General features: G+C 38.5%; 1 non-coding gene across 1 annotated transcript; it reads right to left on the bottom strand.

The window, feature by feature from the left end:
* Positions 1 to 8,688: 8,688 nt before the first annotated feature.
* On the bottom strand, positions 8,689 to 8,773 carry LOC149154746 (small nucleolar RNA snR60/Z15/Z230/Z193/J17). Its single transcript, XR_016263947.1, has one exon. It is a non-coding gene; the product is annotated as a small nucleolar RNA snR60/Z15/Z230/Z193/J17 (small nucleolar RNA).
* Positions 8,774 to 11,197: the final 2,424 nt, after the last annotated feature.

Below are 11,197 nucleotides of genomic sequence, written 5' to 3'. Positions count from 1 at the left end.
AGCAATGTTGGAATATGATCTGGAGATTAAACCCACTGAACTGATTAAGGGACAATGCTTAGAAAAACTAATGGCGGAATCAAATATGCATGCTCTAGAGATAAATCTCATAGCAGCAATGTCAGAGGATGAGGATGGTGACTCGCTCATTCAAGTTTCAGAAATGTTTCTCCATTCACCGTGGTATTTTGATATAGTTTATGTTCTTCAGCATCTTTCGCCACCTCCTGGAATGTCAAGAAGCAAAGGTAGATCACTTAAACTCAAGTCTGCAAAATTCTGCATTTTAAATAGTGCTCTTTATTGGAAGGATCCAGGAGGAGTGCTTCTTAATTGTTTGGTTGAAGACGAAGCTCAACAGGTAATGAATTATTTTCATAGAGGTGATTTTGGTGGTCATTTGTTTTGGAAAACAACAGCTAACAAAGTGTTGAGAGCAGGATATTATTGGCCGACTTTGTTTTCAGATTTGTATAAGACAGTAATGAGCTGCCATGAATGCCAAGTTTTTCAAGGAAAAAGGAAGTTGCTTCCTCTCCCTTTGAAGCCAGTTGAAGTAAATGCACCTTTCCAACAGTGGGGACTTGATTTCATAGGCGAAATCCATCTTATATCATCAGCACAGCACCGATGGATCTTGATAGCTACTGATTACTTCACCAAGTGGATTGAAGCCATTCTGACAAGGCAGGCCACAGATACGATAATTATCCAATTTTTAGAATCTAATATCCTGTCTCGTTTTGGTTGCCTTCACAAGATTATAGCAGATAATGCAACATCATTTAAGTCCAAAAATGGTGGAGTTTTGCAAAAAGTACAACATTACATTGGGTCATTCCACAACATATTACCTGTAGGGCAATGGATTGGCCGAGTCATCAAATAAGTCCTTGGTAAATATAATCAAGAAAATGTTGGAGGAAAATAAAAAGAATTGGCATCGAAAGCTTGTTAATGCCTTGTGGGTCAACAGAGTGAGCAACAAGAAATCCATAGGTATGTAACCTTTTGAGTTGGTTTATGGTACTGATATAGTATTTCCTACATCACTTGCAGTCTCGGTCATGAGATTATTACAGGAAGCTGGCAGCGAAGAGGATGATATTCAACGCATAATTAATCAAATGATTCACCTTCAGCAAACAAGGGAAGAGGTTTCCCAAAACACTTTCCAGTTGTAAGAGAAAATAAAGAAGATTTATGACTGCAAAACAAAAGCAGAAAAGTTTCAGTTGGAGGATGTAGTGTTGCAGTGGGATGCACGGAATGAGGAAAAGGGAAAGCATGGTAAGTTTGACAATCTATGGAAAGGACCATACAAAATCTCAGCTTATCGAGGATAGAATGCCTTTTTGGTAAAGGAAATGGATGGTTAGGATTGTTCAGGAGGGCTAGTGAATGGTAGGCTCTTGAAGCATTATTACTTTTGAGGTTGTTTTCTGAAGTTACTACACCTTCATTGTATATACCAATTTGATTTTCCTTGCAAGTTTTCAAGAACACTCTCATTTGAGCTTGGGGCCCGAAGTGAAGGCTATAAAGTTTAAATGATTAGTGTCAAGTTGAGTCGACTTGGTTTATAGTCAAGTTTTGAGTCAGTTTGGTCGAGAGTTAGTGTTCAGTTGTATTGAGTCAATTTTCATTTTTTTAGTTTTGACCATATTGCCCAATGGATGAGGCATTTGGTCTACAGTGTTCTTGACACCTCCAAGGAGCTGTCGTCCCTAATAAGGCCAATGTTAGTGTCAGTATCTGCATACTTCCATAAGGGATCAAAATTCGCTCTTTGCATTTTCATTTTAGGAGTCCCATCCTGAAAATTTTGCATCATTCCATTAGGTCATGACATACCGATCCACTGATGGTTGTCCTCTCTTCAGAAAATCTAAATTTTTCCTGCAGAGAGTATACTTGCTGATCCTTCTTCAGGTTGTCTTCAGTTATGGTTTCATAATCAATCTACTGTCATGATTTCATTAGGTCATAGAGCATGATTTCATTAGGTCTTAGGGTTTCACCACCAAGGTCAAAAGTTTGATTTTAAAGTGTAAATAAAGGTTAGCAAGGGTATGAGGATGATTGATAAATCAAGCATGATGGTTTGTAAGTCATAGCTACTGAGTTATGATCTTTTAACCTAATGTAATTTTCACCTCAAAAACATGTTTTTGAGGTAAAAACAGAGTATTTTAAGTTTATTTGTATTTCATATGTAATTTTAAGTTCCTATATGTAATAATTGATCTCAGCTGCACCAGAGCATTTCTCCTTGATACAAGATAAAGAAAACTACAAAAATCAAGTCAAATTGAGCATTTATCCACCTGCAAAGACACAAAGAAGAAAAAGGCATTAAAACAGAGTTTTAAAGAAGAACAAGAAACTTTAGAAAAGTGGGTTTTTCAAGTGAAAAATTAAAATCCACTCCTATTTAAGCCCTCACATTTCATTTTCAAATTCACTATCTTCATTTGCCAAGCAAGGAGTGAAAAGGTGAGAAAATAAAACAAGCTTGAGTGATTTAGAGTGAAGAAAGCTCGGCGCTGCGCTTTTGGCAGAGTGGCGCTGCGCTTTTGGCTGAAACAGACTAGCGCTGCGCTTTTGGAGACTGGCGCTGCACTTTTCACCTAGCGTTGCGCTTTTGCCCAATTTTCTCAGTGTAAATTAACACAGGCGTCGCGCTTTTGAGAGTTGGCGTTGTGCTTTTAGCAGGAGAGCCCAAAAACCTCCAAATCCTCAAGCAAACTTCAAAATTGCCCTTGCTCTCCATTGCCACAGGTAAGTAAGCATTCTTCACCATGGTTTTGATTTGCTAATATAAGTCACAAGCATTGTTTGCCATGTTTAATCTCAAACCCTAAAATCTCCCTAATGATGCTTAAACCCGAACTCTTTCCTATTCACCCTAGCACCCAGCTCTACAGTCCTAAAATTCCCCTATCCTTATTTCCCTATCACCCTATCCATTTTTCCTCTTTACCACTATTCCTTCACATTCCCCTTTGTCCCTCTTCCCCAAGAGAAAATCTCAAGACACAAAACCCTTCTTCTCATTCCCTACTCCTCCATTCATTTCCTAGCCACAAGTTCATCTTCCATCCCCTCATTCCTCATTTCCATACACCTAAACCTTGCAAACATGGACCTAGAAGACCAAGACTATGAGGGGGAGAACACAGGCAGAGACACTTCAGCTGATAGAGCCATGAAACCGAGAAAACCACACAAGGGAGGTAGGATTATCAGAGAAGAGCCACTAAACCTTAGGGAATTGCAGGCCTCTGAGTTGGCTGTCACATGCTTCAGATACCTTGGCTGCTATGAATTCTATGAACAGGTTAAGAGAGTGCAATATCACCCAGAGCTCACTAGACTCTTTGCAGCACATATTCAGGACAACAGGGTGACTCTTGTTGGGGTAACTTTCACCATTTCATCTTCCATTATTTCAGATGCCACCATGATTCCTAATGTAGGGGAGAAGTGGTTCAAGCGCCAGGTTCTAGATGAGTACTATTATGAGCCTTACATCAAACCCCAGTACAGAAATCAGGTGAAGAGATTATTTCCTTTCAGGTTTCTTGAGAACAAGTATGTCCCCATGATGAAAATCATCATGAAGTATTTCACTTGTGAGGGCAGGTTCTCCAGGCTATACACTTATCACATCAGGCTCCTCATGCATTTTACCAGGGTGAGGATGCTAAACCTCCCTTACTACTTGTTCAGGAGTATTGAGAAGATGGCTTTTATTGTCCAAAGGAAGCCTTACCCTCAATAGATGAGCAACCTTTATCATTACTCTCTGATCAAAGTCATTGTGCTTCATCATCTCAGTCTCCTTAACATCCCTTGGGAGACCTTTATTTCTCATGAGATCTTCAGGGGTCCTCAAATTCCTCCACCAGTGCCTCAAGAAGTAGGAGGACCTTCTAGCCCAGTGAAAACAGATGAGGAGGCCAAGGAGACAAGAACTACTGAGGTGCCCGTTTACATGACATATCAGAGGGGCACTAGGAGATTATTTGCAGTAGATAGGCAAGTGTTTTCTCCACAGGATGTGGAAGGGGCCTTGCCTTCTTCATCAGCTCATAGGAAAGTGTTTTCTCCATAGGATGTGGAAGGGGCCTTGCCTTCTTCATCGACACAGCAGGTACAGGTGCAGCAGCTACACAAAGGCAAGGAAAAGATGCCAAAGCAGAGTCTTGATGATGAGGAGGAAAGGGACTTTGACTTGACTGAGCATGATGAGCCGGAGCAGCGTTATACTCGTCATGGGGTTGAAATCATTGACTTAGAGGCTCAGGATGAAGAAACCATCAAAGACATCATCATACAAGAAAGGGAAGCTCAAGTGCAAGCTTTGGCGGACAATTTGGAGAGGGCCAAATATGTCATTACATACTTGGAGCAAGAAAAAAAACAATTGAGTGACAAACAAGTCCTCATGGAGCTAGAAATGCTCAAGTTGAAATGACAAAGTGGCAAAGAAGCACAAGTCACTTTGACTCCTATTGAGCAAGAGATTGAAGATGATAGGGAGACTTGGCTTGAAAGAGTCAACCTACACCTTGAGAAGCTGCTATGGAAGGCCAACAGAGATAATCAGATGATCAGACACATGGCCTATCATTATAGGACCCGAAACAAGATTTGCAATATGAGGGTCAAGAGAATGAAAACTAGGCTAAGGCGGGCCTTGAAAGGAAATAAAGAGGAGAATAGACTTAGGATGCTAGTTGAAGCTTCATTGGCTCATCAGAGCACATGATGATGGTTTTTCTCACCAATTTTGGGCAATTTTTGAGCAAATTTTGTCATTTGCAAATTTTGGATTTCAATACAAAGGAAAACTGCTTATAAGCGTAGCGCCACCGGCGCTGCGCTTTTCCTAGGGGCACCCATTGAAGCAATGGTTTTCATTTTTGGATTTAGAGTGATGAGGGCATGCACCCTAGCAAGTTTGAAAGTTTTTTGGGCAGAACTGGTCCACCAAAAGGTTAAACAACACCCTAAAAATGACCTTTCTGCCACTTTTTGGACACACAGAAGCAGTCTTGGGAGAATCAAATTTTAAAGGGTCAAATGAGCTCCAAATATATAAATTATAGGTGTTTTAGAAAGTAGACTTGAAGACCTTTCCAATGAGCTATCTTGGGATCAAATTGGATTCCGGGAAGGCCTCCAAAAGGGACCTGAAAGTGGCTTTACGCTTTTGCCTAGTGGCGCTCCGCTTTTGGCTGTTTTGCTCAGGGTTGGTATTTTTCTAGTTTTTTTACTGTAATCATGGATTCTCTCTCATGGTGGATTATTTACCATTGTAAATGATGACTTGGTATGTAATTATGATAGACAAATAGTGATAGAGGGTAGATTCATTGCTTTAGGAGTTAGTTTGATCTCAAATGAATCAGTTTTTCACTTTTAGAGGCGAGTTGTTAATGATGCCTATATTCCTGTTTCTTGTTCAGTATCAGTTAGATAAGCTCCTCATCTTAGGGATTCGACCCCTGAGGATGGGAGGAGGTTTAAATCATGTCTATATCTTCTTCTTATTTCTCTTTGTAAGGGGTTGGACTAAGCTGGATGCTTAGACTTTGATTATACACCTTTTCTAAGTAGTTTGGTAGGAGATTAATAAGAATTGCAGCTATTTTTATGGGATCCATGTGGTATGAGTTTTAGCATAGTTTCTTCTTCTGTGATCATGTGTTTATATGTTTTATGTATGCCATCTATCATTTAATTGCTTCTAGTTGAATGTTTTCAAGTTTGAGAGGTAGAATCCATTGTTTCAGTGCTCTGCCTTGGGAAACCATTCACCATTTCATGTTTTTTGCAGTCCAAGAAGGATCCATGATTGTCACATGCCCTTCTTAGCTTCTCACCAGTCTTAAAAATCTCATCTCACCAAGCCCTAGAGTTCTAAAGCCTATTCCTACGTTGCCCCATAGAACACCCTGCATTTATGACCTAATTTCCCAAACCTAAACTGCCCAACTCCTCCTGATCTGGAAAAAACCTCTACCAAATCCAATCAAAACTTTCGAGCTACTATACCTAGCCTAAAATCCTTTACATGATCCAGTCATCTTGACTGAGATCCTTACGGAGATAGCCCTCTCCTGGCCTAGTAGGGCTAACTAATTGGCTAAACTTGGTTTGTGGTTACCCTGGCATTGCCTCCCTTCAGCCTGAGGGCAATCGAGGTGATAACATGGAGAAGACCATATCTTCTCAAAAATAGATTTGAGAAGACACATTGGGATATGGATATTTAATGTGGAAATAAATTGGAGAAGACCATATCTTCTCGAAATTAGATTTGAGAAGACACCTTGGGATATGGATATTTAATTTGGAAATAAATTGGAGGAGACCATATCCTATCCAAAATTAAATTTGAGAAGACAACTTGGGAATTGAATAATAACAGTAATAAAGTCATATAATTAAAATAAAATTACAGTGTCATAAATGTAGGTATATACCAATATTTCTTAATAATTATAATTCAATATTTTTAGGTTAATTAAACACTAATAAAAATTAGCATGATAGGATCGAGTAGGGCATTACAAAATCTGACTGCATCAACTGACATTGATCCTTCTGCTACTGAATACTGTGGGGCCATGTAGCAAGGTTAATGATCCATGAGAAGAGTATACTACAATTGCTACTGCTCTCCTATGGATCCCACCCAAATCTTTGTAGCTCTGGGACTAGGGCTCTGCATCGCCCCACCTCACTCGTGGAGGTATAGTTGCATGCATGGTGAAATTTGATCTACTCATACAATTTTTACTACTGCTCGATTTTTGCTTATGCATTTTTGTTGCAACTACCACAATAATGAGTTTGATCTCCTCATATCATGAAGTACAAGCTTCCATAGGGATGCTCCTTCTGCAACTAGACTCCCTCTGAGTCTCGATCTCCCTATGGGAAATCTCTTTGCTCCTCAATCTGCCAATATTAATGAACACAACTCCTTTTTTGTGTCACTAAACATTGGCTCACTGATTTTCCCACTAGCATCCTTCTAGTTCCATTTAGAAGTTTGCACATAAGGTCTTTTGATCTACCCTAAACCAGGGCTCCATAACTCTGTCTCCTTGTTGGACATTTAATCCGCTAAGGGTTGGTGTGGAATGTGAACAATCAATGGAGTCTAAGAGACCACTTGGAATATGGAAACCAAGGGTCATTAGAATGTATTATAAATGTATACCCTTGTGAATATAAATGCATTCAACGTTCTAACTTAATTTGTCTATCTTTCCATGCGTGTTTAACATGGTATCAAAGCGGACGTATTCTTTCCCTGCTCCAATTGAGCCATTGGTTTTATGGCCTATATTTGGGTCTCTCTCCTATCATTCTTACCTTGTCCAACTCGCACCTCCTTGGTCTGGCATTCCTTGCCTAAGGTTTTTATAGTTTCTCTGTTGAACCATTGTATGTGCGAACTAACTCCCATCTTTAAAACAAAAATTCCTTCTATTATTTTTAGCTTTGCACTTGGGTGCTTTGTCTTTCCTATTTTTCAGGTTGCAACATGGTACTCCTAGAACCTTGATACTCTCTGCAAATAATTATTGACAATTTCAGTGGACATGCTCAGTCCCAACTGTTTCCTTGCAGTGCGCCTCTAACTATGCTACTATCTAGAACCTTAACTCAGACTTAATGTTGTCATACATGTTCTCTTGGTATCACAAATGGATATGATATGTTGCATAGAGGGGCATTGGCAATAATTTCAAGTATTGTAGCCATGGATACTTAGCGAAGGAGATAAAATGTTTTCACTATCATAAATGAGTATGGAATATCTTTTGATTGTCTGAACTCCGACATATTTGTTCGTAGGATAGCCATCTCAATGTCTTTTGTAGGAATAACCATCAATATTGAGATGCCTACGAAATACGAGACATTCTGGTAGAGAATGTTAACATATACAACCATATGCTTAGCTTGGCAACGTAAAATTTAGGGCTTTCTACTGTTTTGAGATTGAATGTGACTATGTCAAGAAGAGACGGTCCATTCACATTATGGTTGGTAGATGAGAATATATATGTGTATCTACACATTGTAAAAGCTTGTTTCTACACATGGTTTTTGTGTATTGCTTGTTGATTCATTTATGTGTTGTGTTGGACTTGTATTGGCATTAGAATGGAACATTGAAACAGTGATAACCCACCTGTGGTTGATTTCTCTTTGCGTTGGTCCGTTGACTGGTATGTTCATTGGGCTTTGTGGAGGTTTGTACATTTAGCAGTAAGTTATATGATCATTTAATTCATTTTTACAAGAAAGTTGGTTCATATTTGCATTGAAAGGTCTAAACACACTGGTACTTATTTGCAATTATCCATGTACGCAAAATTATATGATGGTATTGGGTGGTATGTATTGGTTGTAGCATGAGTGTTATGTTGAATACTAAGTGACATATTAAATGTTGAGTGTGAGTTTGGAGGTGCATTAATTCTATGTTGTGCATTGAGATTTTTTAAAGGTTGGTGTATATATGATCATTGAACTTGAAAACAGTGAACTATGGCATATGATAGCAGATGGTGTGATGAATAGTGTTAAATTCCTTGGTATGTTATACTGACTACTATGGTGATTGGTATGTTTTTTTTCCCCTTGGAAAATTCGTAATTTTATTGGCATCAGATAGGAGCGAAAGACTTTGATCAATTAATCACAAAGACTTCATTTGAACTATGCTATACATCATTTTCCAATGGTGATTAGTATGTTATATTGATTGTTGCATAAATTAAATGGTATGCATTAATGGTGTATTATGCATTTTTGAAAATCGGGTATCCTTAGTGATAGGGCATATAATATATATGGTGTATTGAAGTTTATATGTAGTGGTTGAAGCTTATATATGTGCAACGTTGAGTGATGTGCTTTGAAATGGAATGTTTCCTTTAGCTCTCCTACCATTGTTCATATGCACAGTTGGAAGGGAATAAAAAAAGTTTGCATTGGTTATAAACTATGTATTGAATGTTGGAACAATGAATTCATATGCTTGTTACCTTGCCTTTAACGTCGAGTTGATTTTGTTGAATGCGTTGTATTGTATGCTAGAGAGCGTGAGGTATATGTTGGTTATATCTACAGTGAGTAATGTTGGTCGCTCTATTTAATTCTATATGATGGTCATGCGTGAACTATTGTGCATATGTAGTGGATTGTGAATGCATTACAATCATTGTTTCTTGTTGGTTGGAGCATTAAGTTTGTGTGTTGAAGTCCTGGTATGTACATTGAATAGAGTTATTACACACTGGTTGTTTGGTGCACATTTACAAAGAATATCACAGTGACATTAAATTGTGAGTGAGTGTTGCTTCTTCCTCTTTGGTTCATAGCTGTGATAAAAAAAATGGCCAAAGTTTATGAAGTATTAGAGTTCTTGAAAACTTTGATACAATCTTTTGTTGATGGCACAGTTAAAACTAAGAAGGAAACATTGTCTGATATTAGAACTTGTTTGCACAATGCACAACAAAAGATAGAGTTTTTACAGCTTGAATCACAGGTACAATAAGAGGAGCTATAATAGTGTAGCCTTCATTATGAACTCATTTTTGTTTATAACAATCCCCTTTTTGAGTCGGAAGTTGATTCCCATCAACATGCAAAAACTAATCAAGATAGTAAAGCTGGGGTTGATTCAAGAGCATTTTTGCATGCAGATGTAGAAATTAAACCTGCACTTCCCAAACCCATCATTAGACCTTGGGAAGAGCTTGTCAGTAACAAGCACATAACATGTATTGAATATGATAAGGAGGAGTCCTTTCATACTCCAAACTACTCAAAGCCCATCAAATTTCAGAGTGCTAGACTTCTTCGGGATGGTTCTTCACTTATTTCTGTCCCTCCTCCACATTCATAACAGATTGTGAAATGCCAACATTGTGATCAAGTTTTCCATGTGAAAGATAATTGTTTTGATCTTCACCCGTGTAAGCATTGTGGTCACCACACTCATTCTTCAAACAAATGCTTTAGAAACAATCCTCCTACAAGAACAAAGATTCATCTTGGATGGATCACTTCTTCGCAATGGGCTTTACCATCGAAGAAGATATTTAAATCATACAATAGGATTTTTTCTCAAATATTGAAAAGTCTTGCAGTGGATATCTCTTCATCTTATCACCTTCTATCTGACAAGGGGGAATCTATGGTCATCTACAAGTTTCAAAGATAAATCAAGAGAACCTGAGCCACAACTTGAACCTGTTACCTGAGCCTACAAATAGAGACAACCATACCTAGATTCAGAGTTGTGGCTAGAGACAAAGAAGCCCCTAAGAATGCCTTTGGTTGGTGTCCTTCCTTAAAAGAACGCAGGTTGAAGACCTCCCTTTTTCCAGGTTGAAGGTCTCCCTCTTCAAAGCATTAAGGAACACTTCCTCTAGTAAAAGACTTCAACTTCTTGCTAGTGTTGGAAAAGTTTCGAGAATCATACTAAGCGTTCCAGGTTGAGACCCAAAGGTCTCCCTTTTCACAAAAAATAGGGATCACTTTCTCTAGCAGAATACTTCAACTTATTGCCAGACTTGGAAGAGTTCTAAGAATTGCACTATATGTTCCAGTGTTGGTGGTAATCCTTAAACCACCGCCAGTTAAGACCTCGATTTCTCCCACCTCATACTATCATCTCAGGGAGCACATTCAACCTATTGTTGTCATGCATCGTTGTATTTTTGTACTAGAGCTCTCTTCTTGGACTTGTATGTACCCCTTCGGATAAAGGGGGGAATCTTGGACACCTGATTTGCTAAAGTTTTGTGTGGAATGTGAACATTCAATGGAGTCCAAGAGACCACTTGGAAAATAGAAACCAAGGGTCATTAGAATGTATTATAAATGTATACCTTTGTGAATAGAAATGAATTCAATGTTATATCTTAATTTGTATATCTTTCCAGGTATGTTTAACACTCCTAACAACTCATTAGTTCTTCAATGATCATTGTACATGAGGACTTAAAGGGATGCCCAATTTTCAAGATTTTCCCTGCTCCAGAATGTTGCTCCTAGGACATTTGTGATGATCCTAAATTTGTTCTAAGCTCAGAAATTCCAAATTCCTTCCAAAGCATACTCTAATCTCAATCCATTGAAAGACATTCTCCTGAAT

The sequence above is a fragment of the Pinus tabuliformis genome, chromosome 9 (assembly GCF_031772625.1).
Source record: "Pinus tabuliformis cultivar Carrire ecotype Pingquan chromosome 9, CPIR1, whole genome shotgun sequence".
Lineage (NCBI taxonomy): Eukaryota > Viridiplantae > Streptophyta > Pinopsida > Pinales > Pinaceae > Pinus > Pinus tabuliformis.
The sequence above is the reverse complement of the archived record's forward strand: the minus strand, read 5'-3'. Positions and strand labels throughout refer to the sequence as shown.